This window comes from Gorilla gorilla, chromosome 8 (genome assembly GCF_029281585.2).
Source record: "Gorilla gorilla gorilla isolate KB3781 chromosome 8, NHGRI_mGorGor1-v2.1_pri, whole genome shotgun sequence".
Lineage (NCBI taxonomy): Eukaryota > Metazoa > Chordata > Mammalia > Primates > Hominidae > Gorilla > Gorilla gorilla.
In genome coordinates, this window is record NC_073232.2 from 48685612 (window position 1) to 48708253 (window position 22642).

The 22642-nt window shown below is 35.5% G+C and overlaps 2 protein-coding genes and 1 long non-coding RNA gene across 5 annotated transcripts in view; 1 reads left to right on the forward strand and 2 right to left on the reverse strand.

The window, feature by feature from the left end:
• Window positions 1–22642, forward strand: part of CTNNA3 (catenin alpha 3) — a 1788954-nt gene that overhangs the window by 627702 nt on the left and 1138610 nt on the right. The window lies entirely within an intron of this gene.
• The window catches only part of LRRTM3 (leucine rich repeat transmembrane neuronal 3), a 178975-nt gene that overhangs the window by 45254 nt on the left and 111079 nt on the right, over window positions 1–22642 (reverse strand). The window lies entirely within an intron of this gene.
• On the reverse strand, window positions 5118–9136 carry LOC129525101 (uncharacterized). Its single transcript, XR_008669173.2, has 3 exons — window positions 8940–9136; window positions 7050–7175; window positions 5118–5200 (listed from the first exon to the last, which is right to left on the reverse strand). It is a non-coding gene; the product is annotated as an uncharacterized lncRNA (long non-coding RNA).

A 22642-nucleotide genomic window follows, 5' to 3' on the forward strand; every position in this document is an offset into this window, starting at 1 on the left:
CAAATATACATTAGTATAAAGAAAAGTCATGGACTCCTAATTTTGAGACAGATTAACATAGCTAAACTGAAAAGTTCATTATGCATTGTCAAATTTTTCTCCATTCTGATTCCTTATTCATGAAGACCAAGTTTGGATGTTCAGAGAAACCATCACTTGACCATCAGAAGACAGATTTACTTTCTCAAGATCAGAACAAACTGACTATGACAACTTTAAAAAAGGAAATCATTTAAAAATCCTTTAAGACTCAGTCATTTTCCAAATGGCACCAAATATACTTTGACGACATATCATCCTTATTAAAAATTTTCTATGGCTAAATTTCATATTACCTTCGACCTAAATTCATTCTTGCCATCGAGTGTCTCTTACAATCTGTCTGTGCCCAAATACCCCTCCAGTTTTTGCAATTAATTAATAGTTTTCAATTCTTTATTTACTCTTCATTTTCTTAAACCTCATTGGTCTTAAAATATTATTTTGCTTTTTCCCTGCTGAAATAGAAGTCTCTACCATTTTTGACATCACTAACATGATGTCAATTCATTTAGCTAATTCAAATCAAGGTTCTATGTATTTATTTTTGGAAAATGGTGATCTGGCTCATTAATCTTATAATGTGACCAACTTGAGGGCATTTAGAAAGTGGATGTTATGTTACCTTGTTACTAGAACTCTGAAATTAGATTGCATGGAGACCAAGATAATTATGACTAAAGGATTAGATTCTCAAGACTAAGTGGACTCATTTGTGTGTGCAGATATTTATCAATCCTTTGTGAGAAATGTCTTTCTTAGAAGGCTGCATTAGCAGAATTTAAAGACTAAAGGAGGGAAAACAAAATTTTTAGTCATGATAAAAATAATTTCTTGCCTTTGTTTGGTGATTTATGGCTTACAATGTCCTTGACGCCTGCCTAGAAGATAGGCAGGCCTAGTCGTACTAAGTATCTTCATTTTACGATCTTAGAAATTGATATGTGTCTAAGAATCATTAGAAAACAGCCTAGAACTCAGATTTTCTGGTTTGTCGATGCTCTGTGATGCAGACATTACAAGTCTAGTCACGATTCCTTAGATACACAACAGGTAACCCTTGCAAAAAGGGAAATAGCTTGCACTACTTGTATACTGTGGTTATCCTTCATGTTTCTACATCAGCATGTTCCCTAAACTTGTAGAAAGTGCTCTCTGGGTTTCTGCACACAGAAAAAAAAGGGGCCTTGCAGGGCAATGGAGGATGTGAATGATACCTTGTGAGGAGGGATATAGTTCATGGGCCAGTCACTCAGTTCTGAATATAGTGGAGAAAGGGCCAAAGATATTTCTTTAAAAATGCTGTAATTTACTTCAAATGTTGTTTACTGCTAATTTACTGCTGTTGTTTTAAAGTAGTGATTTACAGCCAGAAATTGTACCTGTGGTGGACTTTAAAAAAGAATAAGAATTATAAAATTTCTCTTGAAACCAATGTAATACATAAAGAAAAAAATATGATATCTGACAAAAGCCTAGAACAAAGTTCTCTAGTAAGAATGATGTGATAGATTAAGACCAAATATGGTATCTGCATAATCCCAGAATACTTTTGTAAGTTGTTGCAGTGTAGTGGTTGGGGGTGTTTCATGAGATGCTGTGATTAGAAATGTGATCACAAAATAATTTCCTAAGATTATAGGAACTGTAATTCAAGGTATAAAATATATTACTGCATTGGATATAATAGTTAAGAGATACCAGCATGCAAGAAAAGATCAGTTGAAAGACATGACAGGTCTTGGGGACACTGTACTTTTCTAGGTTTGTCTATGATATGGGGAACTTTGTGCAATCACTTATCTTTCCTGCTGATTGCCTATCATTCTGGAATTATAGGAAATCACTTCTGCAAAGTGATATCCTTGAGAGCATTACCTTCTTTGAAGTCTTCTTTATAAGAACTGATTTGTGGGGTAGAGTATGAACTCTCATATTTTGGCTTCAATCTTTGGTGGTGTTTTCCTCAAGGGATGGCAAAAGAGACTGAGACAGTGTGAAAGGATGAATAGCTGAGAGAATAGTGAGAGTGGGAGAGAGAGTGAAGAAGAAGCTCATCATGGTGGTGGTGGTAAAATGGTGATCAGGACAGGGCTGAGGACCCAGTTCAGCCAACTTACAACTTTCCTGAGGGTGCTTCTTGAAGTAAACCAACCTTGTGTTGCTGGGTCAGTATTCTCAGTCTTAAAAAAGAAGTATATCCTGTCATTTGAGACAACATGGATAAACCTAGAAGACATTATACTAAGTGAAATAAGCCAGACACAGAAAGAGAACTACTGCATGGTCCCACTTATATGTGCAATCTAAGAAATTGAATACACAGAAGCAGAGAGTAGAAGGGTAGGTAGCAGGGGTCCCAGAGTGAGAGAAATGGAGAGATGTTGGTCAAGGGGTACAAACTAGTAGTTATGAATAAGCTCTGAAGACCGTGCACAGCATGGTGACTATAGTTAATAATAACTTAGAGTATACTTGACATATGCTAAGAAAGTGGAACCTAAGTATTCTCAGCACGCACACACAGTATGTGACATAATAGATATATTAATTGATTGTGGCAATCATTTCACAATTTATATGTATATCAAAACATCACATTGTATGCCTTGAATATAAACTCTTTCTATTTGTCAATTATATCTCAATAAAAGTGAAAAAGAAGATTTCCCGAAATTGAAAGACAATGTTTTAGATCAGCTAACTTTTCTAACCAATTAGACTAGAGAAGAAGCCAATCCAAGAGGAGGCAGAATTGCTAATGTAGTGCTTAGTGACTGTGACTAATTAGAGAACTTAATTAAGCTGTCAAGAAGGAATAAAGATAATCAGTCTCAGTCAGTTCCCACTCTTTTGCACCCAGGAGCATGAGCAAATTCACTCAGGCCACCACATAATCCTTGCTCTCTCACTTGATATTGATGTAACCTCATATGCACCTTCCTGAGGTGATGCAGGTTATACAAGTAAATGACACACTTTGTCTTTTGTTTCATCCTGCTCTAGCAGATTTATTCATATCATAGTTGTCATATAAAGTATTTGAACTTGCTATTTTAATTATAGCTCTTGAGATCATAGTGATTGAAAGTTACTGTATAATGTAATTTTGTGGGTGGAGGACTGTTGGGTTTGTGTTTATTTTTCTGTCGCCACTTAATTTGGAATGCCCTTATTGTTATCCTTAGGAATGTGGATATTTTAGAAAGTCTGTGTCCTTTGATGCTATTCAAACCTGTCCTTTGATGCTTAAGAAGTACAGTGTTTACAGATACAGATCAGGAGTGGATCTTGGTTTCACAAGCCTGAAGCTTATACAATTTGAGAGACCCTCATGAAGAAAAATAATGCAAAATTGTGAACATAAAATTAGATGCAAAAATGGGTAGTACGAGCATTGCTGTAATCCAGTCCTACATTGGGAAGACTAACAATGACCAACTATGCATAGAAGTAACTGCAAGCCAGAGAAATATTGCCTCACCCAAACCAAAGGAATTCCCAAACATATTTTCCATAAACACGTTCTAGTGGGTCCACAGGCACTCCAGCTCTTGAATTAGAACTTGTATACCAACCATATTTTATTAAAGCTCAGTTAATCAACTCTTATGTGATATAAATTCCATGAATGGGAGACAGTATGTATTTCAGGCTGTAGGTAGACTACCCTTTTATTTTCTCAGAGGACATAAAAACGTGACATTGTTCTTTCCAATACTATACAAGCATTCTTCATCTCCACCTCAACAATATAATATACATATATTATATGTGGCAAAAGAACATAAAGGTGAGGCAAGAGTACAGTATTATGCTTATGAGGAAACACATTATCATCAGTGTAAATAAAACCTGAAAATATTCCTCCTTGACCAGAATTCCCAGTCAATAACTAAATCTATATTCATGATGGATTATACAACAGCCATTTACAGTGGCAATTTATTATTAGGGATATGGAGGTTGTTGGGGAAATTTAAGATACCCCTGATATCCTTATGGCTTTTAAGAACCTTTGAGGTACATCTTTTACCCTCTGCCCACTGTTAGCTCTGAGGTCTGAAATTCCCAAGCCTTACTCCCACAAAAATACCAGGAAATTCTTACAAAGAACAAAGCCCATGGTACGTGATATCCTATTCATCTTTTCTGAAGCATTGTCTGCCTTCTAAATATTGTATTGATTATATTTTGGGTCATGTTAAGTTTTTATTGCTTAGAAAATTTTCCATAACTTTCTAGCCTGCAAATGGCATTGTCTCCTTTCCAGAGCTGCAGTTTTCCTTTTTCATTATCTTAGTCTGTTTGGTTAAAACAACACCTACCTATTTGCTTTGTTAATTATCCCTTTGGAGCAGGAACTGTGTAAAGTTCTGTTGTGAATCTCTGTCCATGACTGCTTTCTGTGTCTATAGTTTTTACTCTAGCCTCATAAAATTTTTGCTTAATGAGTTTGTTCCAATAATATGAAAACTCAATGGGAAATTATGAGAAGTTTTAATACTTGTACTAATGGTGACACCTATGGAAGGGATAAAAAACAAACTTATGTTCCATGTGGGGTGCCACATTTTATGTGGAAAGTTGAGATGCAAAGAGCCTATGCAGCTGTCTCAAAGATGCATAGGTAGGAAGCAGTAGAGGTGGAATTTGGACCCAGGATGTGCTGACTCTAAAATATGTCATCTTTCATTTTCACTATTTCTATTTGATAAAATAAAAACTGCAATGTCCTGGTTAATGAGTCTCTTTATAACGAAGTCAGCTATATTTTATTTTTAATTAAGATTTTTGGAGGAAAGTTATTGTATAAACTAAGGGGGTTGGCATATATGTTAGATTTAACATTATAATGACAGTCATTTGTAAAACATTCCCTATAGTTGCTATAATGTACTAACAGGATCTCATGGGAAGTGTTGGACTCCCTACCTCACAACTACTTAAAAGAAGTATTGGTGAACAGTTTGGGTTACTGAGTTGGTACCATTAAGAGAGATAAGATCTCTCCCCAAAGACACCTAGAAAATTGAGAAGTGTTGTACTTCGATTGTGTAGAAACAAGAGTAAGTGGTGCCAGATCTCATTCTTAGTGCCTCTCCCACATTGTGACATTGTTTCTGTCTCCCGCCATTGGAAATACTGCATCATATTGAACCTGGAAGGAAGAGTGGTAAGAAAGGAATCATATGAGCATTGCCCTTTTCTATTAGGGAACCAATAAGGCATTAATAGCCAAGCATTTACTTTAAAAAGTCACCATTGTTGAACCCATATTAGTGTATTTTGGGGGAACTTCATGCTATAATGAAGCATTAGGCCAGAGATTGAAGAAGCTTAGATTGACTTGGTGGATCAATGGTGTGATCCTGCTGTCCTCGTTGGTCACATCTCTGCTTTTGTTACATTTCAGTACTTTTATTCTACATGTTTCTTCCTGATGTTCAGGGGTAAATTTTTATATCTCCACATTGTTGACAAATTTATATTACTGGGGTACAGCCTTTTTATTTATAAAGTTTTTTTTAATAACCAGGAGGCACTGACTGATCTTGAAGTACCTCCTGAATTTTCATTGCCTTCTTATGTGAATATGTGGAATTATAAAGGAGCCATGGATACTAAGCTGCTTACTTTTGAAACGGTAAATACTAAGTGTCTGTAATCTGCAAAGATGGACAGAATTAAGGAAACTGGTCAGTGGGCTCTTTTAGAGATATCATGTAGGGGAGGGAGTTACTTTTCCTAAGATATATGGATGACATAAGGTCATTAGGGAAGGTTAGACAGAGTCTCATTGACCATTTGGGAGGTAATCATGACAATATAGCCCTTTCTAGCACAAGTCATAGATATACAAGTCAGGCTCATTTACATCTGTGGTCCTCGGATTTTGTTTTGGCTTCAAAAGATTAATCTCAATGGGAAAATGAGTCAATTCCATCTTGCAATTCCTTTAGCAGAATTCGTTTCATACTCCTTTTCTCCATTGCTTACCACCATTTATTTTTTCATTTGTTTTTGCTCTTCAAGGACTATTATTTAGTTCCTCAAGATATTGACTGGTAGCATTTCCAGGAAATTTACAGTTTAGAAAAGGATCCTCAAAGAGCAAAAGGTGCTTCAGATGAAAACAAATGAATTTATGCTGTTTGTATGATAGATAATGGAGGAACTATTTTTAATGCTAACTCTATTTCAAGCTTCTTCAAATGATATACATAAAGATACTGACTGATGGGCAGCCTGGCAAATATAATCTAAAATTCTTAGTATTTGGTTTTGAGTACATTATAAAAATGTTCTGCAAGTCTGCCAGAAAATAAGAATTACTAGAGATACTCTTAAAAAATTCCAACTTCTTATATCTCACCTCAGATCAATGGAATCAGATTTTTCCAGTAATGTCCTGCAAATTTGTATTTGTATTTGTATAGTGTTCTAAGATTAGCATATTTGGAAAACACTGCATCCTAGTGTGTAGGTAGCCTTATTTTCTCATGCTTGCACTAAAGTTAATTGTGTGAAGGTTGACCAAACCTTAATATTCTAAAAGATGATTGGTTTCCCAGAAAACAGAATACTATGATAAAGTAATTATATTACATTACAAAGCAGTATTACAAAGTTCTTCATGTTTTAGGGGATGGTGTAGCTCTAGCTTTTGTATGCGTTATAGACTAAATTTCTATACCTGCTCTTTAATGATATTTTTCTTTACAACTTAAACACATAGTGTAAGTACAATGAACATACTTTGAGGTAAATGGTTTGGCACTTTAGGTGTGCCAAATGAGTACTATTATTGCTTCAGCTGTATTATATTTAGAATTTACAAAACTTACATTTAGGACTAATATAAACAGTTATTTTTTGTTTTTGTTTTCATTCAGCAGAATCAATAAAACTTAAAAAAAAAGAGAAAGGATTTGTAAACTTTGTTTGTTTGTTTGTTTTTGTAGTAAAACTTGTTGGCTGGCAGGATGTACCATTATGTAAAAACTTACCATTTAGTTGTTAGCATCTTCTCCCTCCTCCTTTCTCCTCATCCTCTTAATAGAGATGCCCTAAGCATATTTTAGAACCTTTGATGGGGCAGTTTGGGACAATGCCACAGACTGGAAGAATGGGATCTGTTAGCATAAGAAATACAAGTATTTATGATAATGCTGTCTTTCTTGATCACCATGTGCTCTCTGCTGTGGTGTTTTGCACTGTGAGACTTGGGGAAATACTATTTGGATTAGAATAATTTCTATTTGTGAAGCCCATTTCATTCTAGGCCTAAGAGGGGACAGCCTAGTGAAGCCCATGGAATAGACAGTAAGGCATTGACCGCTTAGTGCTTTTAATGAGAGAGAGAGAGAGAGAGAGAGAGAGTGATGAGTGGGTGTGAAGATTCTTCTGTGTTATCCCACCTTGATCATCTGCACTGAGTAGGAAGAGGCAGTGCTTTGCAGTTAGAATTTTCTCGGAGTTAAAAATAATTGACTTTTTGGCTGGTACCACAGATAAGGTAGAGGACCTAGCAGGGAAAGAAACCTCAATGCTTGTAACTAGGTAAGCTGGTTTCTTTATCTAAAAAATAGACTCTCGATGACCCCTCCAAACAAAATCCCATTTAAAAATTTGTAGGTTAGGCCAGGCGTGGTGGCTCACGCCTGTAATCCCAGCACTTTGGGAGGCTGAGGTGGGCAGGTAACCTGAGGTCAGGAGTTTGAGACCACCCTGGCCAACATGATGAAACTGCATCTCTACTAAAACTACAAAAATTAGCTGGCTGTAGTGGGGCATGCCTGTAGTCCCAGCTATTTGGGTGGCTGAGGCAGGAGAATCACTTGAACCCCTGAGGCAGAGGTTGCAGTGAGCCGAGATGGTGCCACTGCACTCCAGCCTGGGAGAGAGAGTGAGACTCCATCTCAAAAAAAAAAAATTGTAAGATAGACTACAATGTGTATAACTTCACTCCTCTTGTATAAAGATGTGTGGGCCGAGTGCAGTGGCTCACGCCTGTAATCCCAACACTTTGGGAGGCTGAGGTGGACAGATCATGAGGTCAAAAGATCAAGACCATCTCAGATCATGAGGTCAAAAGATCGAGACCATCTCCTGATCGAGGCAGGAGAATCGCTTGAACCTGGAAGGCGGAGGTTGCAGTGAGCCGAGATTGCACCACTGCACTCCAGCCTGGGTGACAGGGTGAGACTCCGTCACAAAAAAAGAAAAAAGAAAAAAGATGTGTGAGGAAATTGGATAGCATTTCTTGGCTTATTAGCTGTTAAAATGTCCAATGGAAAATAGATCAATTGAAATATCTTTTGGTGGCTACTAACTTCCCTTTCCATAGATAAGACTTAGAGTACGATTGTGAAGGCATTTAAGGTTAGGTGTAGGAGAATTCATATTAAATTTTAAGGCTGTTGAATTGGGAGAAAATTTAGTTCACGTCTTCATTTTTCAGAGACAGACTGAGAACTAGAGGAATAATAATTCACCCAGGTAATGAGATCTCATTCCTGCCAGGGCAGAATCTCCACTATGATTTTGGCTTTGTGGCATTGCTTGTATCTCTGTCTTTATTTTATTGGTTAATTTGTATCTGTAAATATTTTATCTTCCCATATTGTAAGGTTCTTGAAAACAGAAACTGTGTCTTATATTTCTTTGTAACTGTTCCAAGAGTTCAATAAATAAATATTTGTTGTTGTGGGGGCTGATTTGTGGGACTCCCCAACCTCTGCAAATAATGGGATTTGTGCTGTCACCATGGCAAATAAAGAATAATTTGTGCTATGTATGTAAGTAATCCAAACAAAACTTTGCATAAATATTTTAAGAAACTGAAATATCAGAATAGATGAGCCATTGAATAAAAATCAACATCAATCACAACCTACCTCATTTTAAATAAGCTACAAATCGAAGTAAATAATTTGATGCGAGTGGTCATTTCTGCTTTCAGTCTGAGAGGAAGTCAGTAAATTCCTTTTGCTGTTACAAAAGTAGTTTAAATTCCATGCAGGACACGAGTCTGGGCAATCACATCAGCCTCAGCGTACCAAAGAGCCTAGAGACACAGCAGAACAATGTCTCCCACTCGAGCTACAGAGGGAAGGTGGTCTTAGGTTTTGCTGCAATAACTGGAAGGTTAAATTTAATTTTCAGTCAGAGCCTGCTGTTTAAGCTCCCTGTCTGTTCTGCAATCTAAGCTGAATGGGTACTTTTTTTTTCTTTTCTAATATTCTTAAGTCATTTGGAGAAATCTAATACTTATATTTTCAAATTACATCAGCTTAGCTAAAGATATATTTTCCTCTCTATAAAATTCAGTTGCAAAAAGAAAAAGTAGACCGAAAGCTCAAGAAAGGGAGAGCAGGAGGCCTAGAATATGTAAATTGTTTGATATTTGACAAATCAGTTACTGTGTGTGGTGTGATATGCAAATTAAGAATAATGCTTTCCTCTTATCTGCATTGCAGATTCTTCAGGGCATGTTCTACATGCATTCTGCATGCACTATGTGCAACACAGCATAAAAGTTTAGTGCAAGAAATCCGGGCAATGGAAATCAGAGGAAGGAAATGTATATTAGTTTTATATCTTTATGTAAAATTTGTGCATGCCTAGCCACCGTCAATGAATTGGTGAGATCAGCATCTACTAACTTACAAATGGATACTGCATTAAATAATAAATTTAAAGATAAGTTATGAATAATACATCCCTTAGTTCTGAACACATTTAGGGATTTCTAAATGTGAAACACAGCATATGCTAAGACTAATGCTTAGAATAACATACGCTAATACAAAATGTGTGTGTATATGTTACTATATTTGAAATATATGTAAAACGCATGCACATACCTACATTTAATCTTTGACCTTTGTTCTATTTGTGCTACTACACAGAATCTGTGCAGTAGTAATTTTTGTGTGTAGACTGAGGCCGAATAGGCAGTTTTCTATGTAGAGAATTTGTACTTGTCAGGGACTGTTTTCTTCCTAAAATTCTACCCCTGAAAATTCAGGTCTGTTGGTTCAATGGTTGTTTTAGTTTTGTTGTTTGTTTTCCCTTTTTTGTTCAAGTTAAACACAAAGCAACCTTGTGAAATAAACCCTTGAAGTTTTATCATCTCAACCTTGGTGGAATTAATTATCAGTAAACTGGGTGAGTAAATTTTTGTAGTAGGAAATATGTATATTCTTAGAGTCAAGGATATATTTAGATTATAGAATAATTATACTGATAGTTGTATGTGGCTTAGAAATTCAGTTTACATTTTGTATGTAGTTCATAAATAACTGCTTATTGGATAATGGGATTTGAAATTTAATGCTTTTTCCCTGACATTGGGGTTCTGTTGAGCCTTCATCATTAGTTGAATTGGTTGATTAATAATAGACCTCTTACCTTATCAGGCATGGTCTGCATGATCAATATGGAAATAACTGACCCTGCCTCCTGTTTCTACCATCATCATCTTTTCTTGTCCTCTTTTCCTCTAAATGATGCTGTCTCACTTAGTATACTAACATTATCCTGCATGGAATAATTACTGATTTTGTTCCATAGGCCACAAGTTATAAATGTCATTTTTTTCTGACTGGTGTTTTTAAGATAAGAAGAGTACAAAAAAAAAAACCAGTTATCATCATAAATTTTTGCTATAAAATAACTATGTTAAAAGAAAATAAAATTAAGGAATAACTAAGAATAACTAAGGAATAACTAAGTATAAAATTAAGGAATGACTAGTTGTATGAGTGAAACTTCAGCAGGATAATAAAGTTTTATAAAAAGGAGGAGAACTGCTTTAGAACATGTGATGAGCTGGGAACGGTGAGACATCATGTTACTATTATGTTATGAGATATAATACTTGGAAATTAATATTTTCAGTTATTGTCATTTTGGCATTTTCTGTTGTCTACCTCACTTTGCTCATTTTATCATGTACCTGTTTGTGAACTTTGATCCTGGAAATTTACTGTGAGAGCTATGTAGTGCGTCATAGGGTTTTCTGCAGCTCTCAAAATAAAAAGTATCCCAATTTTCAAAGGAATAAGTGATTTTCATTCTTTGAGTGTTGTGATAATGTATATAATAGTCCTTAAGGTATTTTAATATTTTTCCCATTAGTAACTTGCAGTATATTAGTGAGCTGTGCAATATTTCCTGTATTCCTATTTTGCATATATTATTGCTTTTGTACCTCAGTGAATGAAAATCATCATTCTTTATGTTAGGTGCAAGAACAGTAAGAAGTTTCCTTGGTGTTGATCATCATGTGAGGAATTTATCTATGTACTGGCTTTGTTTTCTCAAGAACATTATTAATTATTAAAGCCATGCAAAATCACAGGCTGGCTTTTAAATACATTTAACGATATTCCTTGATATGCTAGAAAGTGGGCAGAATTTTCTTCCTCATTTATATAAATGATTTTTCATGAGTAGGGTCTTCCAGGTTAATCCTACTGTTATTTTTGTTTGTACCTCATGAACATGGCAGGGGATGAACAGAGGTAGGAAAGGGAGGAAGACCGTGAAGGGAAGATGTTTCTTTTTACAAAATAAATTATTTTATTTTTTGTTCTAGACTATTTAGAGAGGTGGTCACTTCTGATAGCAAATTTCTAAGTTTTTCATTCTTAGAAAGAACACATGATACTGTTCTTGACAATTTAATATTCCCCTTGCTCAATCTCACTTTCCCACTTCAGACAGCTTATCTGGTAATCCAAGATTATCTTTTAACACCCAGTAGGTGTTAGGGCCACTTTTGTTTTGTTTTTTTGTTTTTAGGATGACATTGAACTAAGAGCAGGAAAACTGGTTGAAACTTTTATTTTTAGAAGGGTATGTTACCATGGAATAAGGAATAAGGGGAAAGCCACCTGTTAATGCTAGAAAATGAAATCTTAATATAATTTAATTTAATGTAATAGCTTTTACACTAATTATTTTAGTATGTGAAAGCTGATGAGTATTTCATAAACATATGTGAATTTATTTCATAAATATATAGTAGCAACTTGCTGAATCTTTGACACCATTTATTGCCTATACGAGAGCCTGAAACGATGAAGGTAAAGGTAGAAGAACTGGATTTGGTAGATAAGTGGTCAGACAAGAAGCACACATGTTTCTGCCTCTTTTCTCCTTGTGACAGGCTGGTTTAAATATAATGCAGTAACACTCTTACTTTCCCTCCAACTCCTTTCCTTAATGTTTTTCTTTCACACTTAGCACTATCCTTTCATTGTTCTCTCTTGTTTTTGATCTTTCCTTCTGGAGTTAACATTATTTAACAGACACAGTCTCCTCCTAGGGGCACAGGGAATTTCTGGAAAGAAGAGGAGCATATTTGTCTTTAATCTCACTAGTCAATACCTTTCCCAATAAGCATTCTTTATTGGCATTTTACACATCTAGAGACTCCACCACTCCCAGAAAAAATGTTAAAACAATTTCAGTAGGAAGGATTGAAGCATTGTACTAGAGATTCTATATATTGGGATGGGAGAAGATAAGTGTACTGTCTGAGTACTGTCTTCATTGTCCTCTGTCTAAATTCATCTCTGGATAAGCAGAAACAAGGAATCAGATACAGGCAGTGCTCCTGGATCCTGAATATATGTTCCAAACATATTGCAAACATTAGACTATTTCTTTTCTACCCTCTGTACCCTCTTTCTCAATTGGTAATTATTTCTTCTTTACCCACTACTGACCTCTTCTTCTTTAAGTCATCAATATAAGAGGAAGGCAGTGCCCAAATTTTCTTTGGACCCTTAATTCCTATCTGCTCACCCAAAAAGTCCTGTTGAAAGCTTCGATTGTGGGCCATGCATTCAGGGCAAGATATCCTGCCAGGCTCTGAGTCCCTGCTTTTATTTATTCAGAACTAGATTTTAGAGAGAAGGATAATGGTAACAAAATGCTCAGTCAATACATTTATCTTCTCCTATGCCAATGTATAGTATCCCTAGTACCATGCTTCCAGTCTTTTCTGCTGAAATTACATTTTTTTTCCTGAAGTCTTATTATGGTGGTGAAGATCATAGATTATAAAATGTCAATAATTGATGCTGAGAAAAAGGTATTGGCCAGTGGGATGAAAGACAGATAGATTCCTTTTCTTTCCAGGAATCCCCTTGTTCTTCTAGGAAGATATCGTGGCAATGTCTATTAGCTTGCAGTTAATTGAGGTCAGCCTGGATTAGAAGTCCTATGTGTTGAGAATCCCTGTTTCAGTTACTCTGGTAGAGATAACTGAGTGATCAAAAACTGTTTGCTCACATCTGTGCTCATATACTGAAACTTGAAATCTGGCATATTTGATTTATGGTAGCAACATGGCCCTGAGATAAGAATTATATAAACATAAGGTAAATTAAGGAGAAAATAGGGCAGATGATAGGCTAATAAGATGACACAGGGTCTTTACATTGAAACCCCATTAACTATGTTATAATTCTACATTCTAATATGAAATGGATAATAGAGGTAGTTATGTGGATAACCGAGTCCAGACTGCCTTTTCTGGGATTAGCCATGTGAATATTTAAGCATAGCTATTGTATTTCATAAGGCAGTCTGAAATTTGTTGTATTTCTTTTTCAATTTTATTTTATGTAATGATACACTACCATTACAGAAATTCAATGGGTCAAACATGATGTGGTTATACTTAAGAGAGAAAAAAAGAAATCTGACCTACTCGAGAAGTTCCTGTGCATTTTTCTTCCAGTAAATCTTTTTGCAGCTTATTATTTGGGGGACCAGGTTAAAGGAAAAGTCAGTGTGTTAGGAGTCAGCAAGGCTTCACTGGAGCTGCCACTAACTAGCAATGTGGTATAGAGTAATTCATTGAAACTTTCTCCAGTTCGGTTTCTCCTCTTTAAAAAAAACAGAGGGGGGCCTTGGTTGGTCTCGGATGTCGGTCCCCCGCCATCCCCGCCTGGGGGCCGCCCCATCCCGCGCCAGGACTAGGGTCCAGTGCGGAGTGCCCCTAGTCCTGGGAAACGGGGTGTGGCCGCAAAGGCAGCTGCCCCCTTGCCCGTAACGCAATGGAAGTTCGTGGGGAACCTGGCGCTAAACCATTCGTAGACTATCTGTTTCTGGGTCGGGGTTTCCTACGTAGCAGAACAGTTCCCTCGCCGCGATCTATTGAAAAGTCAGCCCTCGCAACACAAGAGTTTGTAAAACAACAACAACAACAACAACAAACAACAACAACAAAAAAACCCAACAAAAATAAAATGAATAAATTTTTTTTTTAAAAAAGGAGGTATTTGGTGATCTCCAGGGTTTCTGCCAATTTCAGTCTCCTGTGGTTCTTTAAAGTATATCATGGACTCCTTGGGAACAAAGATGGTTTCTTATCTATGTTTATACTCTACTGTCACAAAACAGGTATTTAATAAATGTTGGTAGAATAATCTCAAGAACTAAGATTACCACCACAAGTCTGGGAAAGAAATACAAAACATTTTGTATTTTGTTGTATGCTTCAGTATTTACTATATGTAAGCATTAACTAGGTAGCATCACGTATCTGGTAGTCTTTAATATGTATTTATTTCTTTGATATTTGGCATCTATAAACTTGTTCAAAAGCTATACTATTGGGAACCTGGGGGGATTAACATTTATTGAGCATCTCCTAGATGTGGTCAGCATTAGGCAAGGTTTTAAATATCAAATCTTGTTTACTTTTCACAGCTTCCTGGTGAGGTAAGTCCAATTATCCCTGTTTTTCCCAGGGGGAAATAGAGGCACTAAGAAGGTAAGAAACTTATCTGAGGTCATAAAGCTAGAAAGTGGCAGAGCTGAGGTTACTCAGATTTGGATTCAGTTTTTTCTTGGCTCCAAAGACCATGATCTTTCCACTGTGCTAGGCTGAATCATGCTTTTTGCTGAGCAAAATATCTATTATGTTACTTTATCCTTATAACGTCCCTGAGAGTTCTTTTAAAAAAAAAGGTGCAAGTCATTAAAAACAGAAGTTATCTTAGCTTTTGTATTCATTTCACAAACTTAATATAATATGAACTGTGTCAATCAGAATAAGACAAATCCTGTCTCTGGGACAGAGGGATAGCTATCACTTCTTATAATGAGCACTCACAGAGATTAGCTCAATGGGGAATCTGGGAAACTTTCCAGATAGCATCAAACGTGATCTTTCTAACATTGCATTGAAATTTTAGACAATCCATTTTGGGTCCCTTTGTCCTCTTCTTAAAAGCAAGTTTTTATTAATTTTTGACAAGTTAATGCTACTCTCTATTTCCATATTATAGTGCCAGGTAATTTTAAAATCCTATGAGAAATAAACATTAAACGTTTTGGAAATATCCCCTTCCCCCTCGTTAAATTGTTAAATAATAAATTATTTGGATTAGGCTATAATCAATTGGATTTCTGATCTCCTCGCAAATGAATTTTGCCTACTATGTTGCAGCCATATTTTTTCTTTAATATTACATGTTCTCACTTATAAGTGAGAGCTAGCCATGGGGTACATGTGAACATAAAAATGGGAACAATAGACACTGGCGACTAGTAGGGGGGAAAGAGGGAGGAGGGAAGGGCTGAAAAACTACCTATTGGGTACTATGTTTACTACCCGGGTGATGGGATCATTTGTGTCCCCAAACCTCAGCATCACACAGTGTATCAATGTAACAAACCTGTCCATGTACCCCCTGAATCTAAAATAGAGGTTGAAATTTTTGAAAGTTTTTTTAAAGAGATTATTTTTGCATTAAAATTCTCCAATTGTCAGATTGCCTACAAAACAGAATGTTGGGCATATAGAAGTAAACAGAAAAAAAAAGTCCTCACTGTATCGTAATTATCCTGTGCTATTGAGTTGGTGTGCATAAAACCTAATCAGATTGACTGAAACTGTCAAAGAACAAAGCACAAATACCAATGATAGATGAAAAGACATGTAAAGATGGATGATTCCTTTTTAGGAGCAGTGGGAGATTAAAGGGTCGGCATTACTGCAAGAATTGGTGTTAACTGTTCTTTAAAAAAAATCATTGTTAATGATCTGGCAGACTGAACGATCAGCACATCAATGACTGAGGAAAGATGTGAGATTCAGAGTGTTACAGCATCACATTAGGCAGAGAAATCATTGAAATAAACCGTATACTAGAAGAAATTGGAAGAGCTAAATGACATGCAGCTTAGGAGGAAAACCTACTCCCTCAGAAAAGATTTTTTTAGATCATTTCTTTCTGTGGAACACATAAAGGGTTTCAGTAGCATGTTTTGGCTAATTGAGCAGACCACTATTATTGCTGTGGTTCTGTAATCATTTTGCTAGAGAACATAGGAGAATAAATCTCTAGTGATCAGAGAATATATGAATGATGTAGAACCCTCAGGCCATTTTCATACCATTCATCATCTGTGGGATGTTGCCATATCTGGTGTTCTTGGCACACTTCAAGTATGTGAGCTATAGGGAGAAAAGTTGGAAGTGGACCCAGATCTTATTGCACAGAAAAAAAAAGAAAGAAAGAAAGAAAGTAAGCCTTGAGGCATGAAATCTCCCAAGAGCTAGCCCTCACACCTGCAGGTAATTTATATCTGTATTTCCTGACTTGCTTCCTCCTATTTAACACTGCTTCTTCCACTTTGCTTTTGTACTATTCCGCCGGTTGCTGATTCCTCAGGTATGGAGACCTAGCTGCTCAGTTTTCACTTATTTGGCTCCTCTTTTATAGCGTTCAAATATATTCAAATTTGTTACAGGAAATATAGTTAAACCCTCTGGTCTATTGCCCTTTAACTACCTCCTATTCCTCACATTTCCATTGGAACTAAATTAACTCTCGTTGACTATCTAATCATTGACAACTGACACCATGGACTTCTTTGTTCTGAATCCAGCAAACATTTTCAGTCCTACTCTTCCTTCTTTTTCTATGACAATCAAACTTGCTGACCACCTCTTTTTTTCCCTCTAATAGTTTCCCCACTCTTACCTTTCCTCACCCTACTTGACTTTTCCTCCGTTCCTTCTCTTCCATGACTTCCTTTCTCCTCCTAGCCTCTGACAGTACTGTGTATTCATCAAGCCCTTTTCTTACCTTATATGTTCTTGCCCAGACTATTTGATCCACTGCCACACTCTAACTATGTCTTATACATATATGACTCCAAATCTCTCTCCTGAGCTCCAGATCTAAAAATCTACATGCTTAGAAGACATGGAAAACTCAAATAATGTGATACTCTTGTTATTTCCCAATGATATAATTATCTAACTTCTTATCCAAACCAGAAACTTGGGAGTCAAATCATGTTTTTTATTCATGTCTCACATCCAACTGATAGTCAGCTCTGTCTGTGCTGCCTCTCAAATGTCATTCTTCTATGATTCTCTATCACAGGGATGCCCATTTGGGTTCAGGCTTCCATTGCTCATCCCCTGCACTATTGAAATTACCCTCAAATTAGCCCTCTAACATCCAGGTTTGTTCTTTGTAATGTATACATAAAACACATTTCAGAATTTCTGTCCAAAAATCCTCTTCTTTCATAGTTTTCTCCTGTTTATTAAAAAGTCTAAATTCTGAGTTTACCACATAGGCCTTTTTTTGTCTCTCAGCCTCAGCTCTGCTCACATCTCCTATCCCTTCACACGTACTTTAAGGTTACTTCAATTTTATCAAACTACTATATTTGCCCAATGTGTCCTTCTGTTTCAACCTCACAAACTTTTTGATACCCCAGTACAATCGCTTTTATGAATGTGATCCCAATCCCACAAGGGGAGAATGAATCATTACAGCCTTATTTCCTATCGTACCCTGAATACAATATATCAGCTACAGCACTTTATTGTCATTCTTTCCTTACTGAATTCTAAGCAACTGGAGGATAGAATATTATCTTATTTATCTATGAGTCATCAAGGCCTAGCTCATGGTAAGACTCAATTTTATTGAGTTGAATGAAAGAATTGATGAATGTATTAATAGACACATGCCAATTTTAATGCTTTAGAGGTATGAGGTAGCCAAAAAGCATGAGTTTGAAAATGACAATACAGCTGGAATTTAATTTCCATAGCTTTTATGAGCCAGTCAATTACTATACTTGTTTTCCAAACTGTCTGAAAACTATTTCATGAAAGGAGAAAAAGAGGACTGGAAGAAAGCTTTAGGAATATAAGAATTGATGGTGATTACCTTTCCAATATCTTTTCTGGTGATATTTGCAACATAGGTATACAATTAATACTAATGAATGTTTAGATCACTTTTGGCATTCACTAAGTAGCCTCTATTATTTATAGTAACAAAACAGGTATCACGAAGGCCCCTTGGGCAGCTTGGGGAGCCTTAACTCTCCATAAGGCTGGAAGCATAGTTCAACATTCAAGCACTAGTTGGTTCACATTCTAACACTAGCTCATCACATCTCAGAAAATCTATTCTGACAAGTTTGATTTTCTTCAGTACTATTTGCTCTGGCAGAACATGATCAGGAACCATTTTTGGCTGAATTCCCTAGTTCTCAGTGAGACAACTGACATACCTTAGCATCTCTATGGACCAAATAACACTAATCTTATTATCAGTACAATTCTAAGTGTTTTCTTTGTGTGTATAAAAAGATCTGCTTTTTCTCCTACTGTAATATTTCTAAATCTAAAAAAAAGTATAAAATGCTTATATCACCTTATTAGTGGCATAAATATTTGCCACTTAAAAAGGATTGCAAGCTCCTTGAAGGGTCAGTCAAGGTCTTTTTTATCTTTGTCTCTTTGGTGTATGTCATAGTTGTTCAATGAATGTTTGCTAGGTTGAACTGATGTGTGCTTATAATTTAACATCATGTGGTATAATTTTAAAAATACCACAGAGAATGGATTCTGCTTTTACGCTGATATTTCAGGATGCATTTTTTCCTGACATCTTGGTTAACCTTTTTATTACTGCATCTAGTGAAGATTCTCAGGGGTTTTAATTTGCATCACCATCAGTGTCATCATCTTAATAATTTCACCATTGTATACTGTTTAAAAAGTATAGACACATATTTTCTCTAATCCATCTAGAAAAAAGTTCCATCTTATATTTTCAGAAGAATCCATAAGAACTAAGGGAGAGGGGGTGAGAGAGAGTAAATGTCACCATGGGGTAGAAGCAGTGTGCTGGCTCATCATTTTCATGGCACTCTCAAATCCAATTTGTGATGACAAATTGGATACTTTGCATCCAAATTGTTTGACCTTTGTGCAATGGCTCCCATTATCAACTGGGGAACCAGTACAGTCTTTACCTAGTTACTACTGCGGTTGTTCTCTCTCCATCACAAAATTTCATGCTATTTATCTGTGAGAAAATGCCTGAGGACTTTCACACAGTAAAGCATCTTATCTGGAACCCTTAGGATCAAATGTAGACCGAGCAAATGTCAAGTTCACAGAGAACACCTGTGTCTTCAGAACATTAAAGGGCACCATTAGAGCTTGTTTCCCTTCACTTAACATGCACATTTTTGGCATAAGTTGGGGCTGAATGATGCTGTCATAGCAAATACTGCTAGAATGATTGCTGTACTCATTACACTACCAAAAAAAAGAGAGAGATGAATGGGTGTGGAGTGTCACTAACCCTCCTCATGACCAGCACATGGAGAGGACAGGACAGGGTGACATTCCTGAGGAACTGGTAACCCCCAGACAGCTAATATGCTTTATGACAGATTGGTGGGTTGGCTATCTTCAAAACTTCTAAGACATAGAAATTCAGATTGAGGTCATAGGTATTCAGATTAATCTGTAACAGTCTTGGAAGATTATTATATAACATAGCAATCAATAATTATCTTTTAAACAAAGCAGTGCTGATTTCTGAAGCAGTGGACTAAGCAAGTAGATCTAAACAATCTACTTGCTTTTTTCGATTTTGCAGGTGCATTTTTGGGATGGTTCTTAATCCTGATTTACTTAACTGTTTACATAATGCTGTTGTTCTGTCATGATTTTTAATTTTTCTGGTCCCTTTACTAATTTTCACCTCTAACATCTAGATATTAGTTCTCTATGATGCTGAGCTAGTTATCTAATAATTATTTTTTAAACAAAAAAAGTATCAACAACTCTCCTAATAAATTATTATGCATCACCCATAGGTAAATAGAGGCATAATTTAAAAATTATTATATACTTGGATTAATTGACAACATATGCTTCATTTGAATTTCTGAACATTCGAATGTACTTGTAAGAGCAGGCTTTTCTAATACTAGGCTTTTTCTGCTGCACAGGGAAATGTTTGTCTCCAGAAAAAACTTCTTAGAATAAATAACTTATTTTAGCATTTATGTTAACTGGAAATATAATTTCATAAGGTATAATATTGAGGATTTCTAACAGCTGCTACAGTTCTATACATCTGCTACACTTGGTATAACCTGTAATTTTCCTCAAGTTACAGTTTGTGAAGTTGTAATTTTGGTTATAATGTTAAGCATGGTAACAGTATAGCTTATGGTTTCATAATAATCTCAGTGTGAGGCATTTGTTCATGTGTTATTATAGAGCAAATGACAGGTAGAAACTGTAAAAATAAAGGAGAACATATCTGCTGATATAGCAACCTCAAGTCCTTTCTAACAAGAATTTTCTACTCTTTGGATTCCAATTCTTGATTATGCCTGAAAAATTAATATCTATCATGAATCTTCTCAAAAGACTATTTTTTATATATGCTACAAGTTATCTGGATTTTATAGGTAATTTGTTCCTTTCTACTAAATTTATATGTATTATTATAACATAATATATAAAGACATATTGATGTTTTCATTTTATGCATTTACTTTTAAAGATTTTAAGTATCAGACAATATAAAGAGAGACATTTAAAAAATATCTCATATTGAACTCCTCGTTCTGCCAATGACCTGACTAATGATTTTGGACAGTTAACCCTGTTAACTGTTTCACCTTAGGAATTGATAGGAAAATTTTGTAAGCAGTTCTTGGTTGACAAGTACTTGGTTGAAAGACCAGATAACAAAAATATACTAGCTGCTATTATACACATTTAATGTATTCTTCAAAGCATTGAGCTTCCACTGATTTTATAATCCATTGAAATTTCCATGATATCAGAATATATATCAACCTCATTTTCATAAATGAGTTGTCCTTTTCCTGAGCTCACACAGTAGCCTAGGATTTTCTAATTAATGGACATATATTTTCATCTTCTTATAGTACATATTTTTGTTTCTTTGTAGCACTGCTATTTCTTTCCTCATAAATGATATTAATTGACATATAGTGACTTAAGTAAACTAAAATATTAAAAGCACATTGAAGTGACTACATTTGAAGGACTGAAGGAAATAATTTTATAATGCATTTTTATTTTAGGAGGATAGATTTTTTTAGAATGGCTAATCAACAACAACAATAAAATAATACAATATATTTTAAATTCAGGAGGATTAACTGAATCTCAGATAATCTTTATAAATTTAATAACTTGCTCTGAAATGCTTGCTCTACAATACTCATATAAACAGTACTATTAAATCAAAATAAATAATCACATCAAGTTTGCCACTACAGGTGGACACAGTCAACAATATTATTAGATGTAAAATCTCTCTTCTCCTATGGCTTATATGAATTTTTTTCTGTTTATTCATGTTAATCCCCTTAATGAACAATTCTTTCTCTGCGTCCTGTTTGAACGTTGGTATTCCTGGGTTTCTGTCCTGGACCTTCTTTTAAATCTATCAACCTCTCTGGGTTTCCATAATATCAACTATCAGCTAATCATAATTTACCAATACATCTCAAATTGTCCTAAGCTGAACTCACTGACTGTAACTACCATCCATGTATTTGTTCAAGTTAAAAATTGGGAGTTATTCTTGATTCCTCCTCCTCTCACACCACCTACACCTATTTAGTCATAAAGTCCTGTCAATATTCCATTCTAAAAATGGATTGTAACTTTCTACTTAGTTCCTCACCCTCTGTTAGTGTCTTAGTTCAGGTTTTCATCATTTTTCACAGCTTTCTAATTCATCTCCTTGCATCCAGTCATGCTTCATTCAAATCTCTTCTACATGTGAATCTACCTGAAATGCAGATATGATGATCACTCCTCTACCTAAACATCTTATATAGTTTCCCTTACCTAAAAGCTAAAGAAAAGAAAAGATATTTTAATAATTAATACTTATCTCTGCCACTTGAGAGACATTTCTTTGAGGTTTGGAATTATGTTTTTTTTTCTTTTTTCTTTTTTTTTTAGATTTCCATTGTTGCCACATAGTGTTGCCACATAGTAACTGCTGAATGTGATTTTGCTGAGTACATGAAAGAAGAGAAAGGGTGGCATTAAACTAAATGATTAAATATCTCTAAAGTAACAATTTTTGCCGATGCTTACTGACACATTACTTACAAGTAAACATCATTTAAAAATTACCTATTACTATTAGTTGAGATGTGTGAAGTATCTCTCTACTTGTTTAATGAGTCAAATGTAAAGTCCTTACAATAAACTCCAACATCCTCACCCAGTCAAACAACTCTCTTC